This window comes from Physeter macrocephalus, chromosome 7 (genome assembly GCF_002837175.3).
Source record: "Physeter macrocephalus isolate SW-GA chromosome 7, ASM283717v5, whole genome shotgun sequence".
NCBI classification, from domain to species: Eukaryota; Metazoa; Chordata; class Mammalia; order Artiodactyla; family Physeteridae; genus Physeter; species Physeter macrocephalus.
In genome coordinates, this window is record NC_041220.1 from 108,750,043 (window position 1) to 108,750,663 (window position 621).

Consider the following 621-nt stretch of genomic DNA (forward strand, 5'->3'; position numbering starts at 1 on the left):
GCGTCCGGAGCCTGTGCTCCGCAACGGGAGAGGCCACAACAGTGAGAGGCCCACGTACCGCAAAAAAAAAAAAAAAAAAAAGGCCCCCAAAGCCATTTTATATCTTGATTTAGTTGAGTATTATGAGTAATAATAAAATTAAAATAAATAAAAATATTAAAATTAAGATAAATAAAAAGACATTGTATTATTTTAGAATTGATGTTATTTGTTTTACAGTGAAATTTGAAGTATACAGAATATAAATTAGAGAAAAAAATTCCAGGACTGCATTAAAAATCTTATACATCCAGCCCTCTTCATAAATCTCATGGACAGCACTAATATTGCAATGAGCAGTTTTAAAATGGGGGGCCATAACAAATTCAATAAAGACTTAAAAAAAATGGTCCACATCAAAAAAAAATCTTTAAAAACAAGAAAAAAGAATCTAAGGTATTTTGATACTAAAAAAAGAGGGGGGCTTCCCTGGTGGTGCAGTGGTTGAGAGTCCGCCTGCCGATGCAGGGGACACGGGTTCGTGCCCCGGTCCGGGAGGATCCCACATGCCGCGGAGCGGCTGGGCCCGTGAGCCATGGCCGCTGAGCCCGCGCGTCCGGAGCCTGTGCTCCGCAACGGGAG

General features: G+C 41.1%; 1 protein-coding gene across 3 annotated transcripts in view; it reads right to left on the reverse strand.

Moving 5' to 3' along the window:
• SLC9B2 (solute carrier family 9 member B2) overlaps nucleotides 1-621 on the reverse strand; it is a 54,106-nt gene that overhangs the window by 21,557 nt on the left and 31,928 nt on the right. The gene's annotated exons all lie outside the window — the stretch shown is intronic.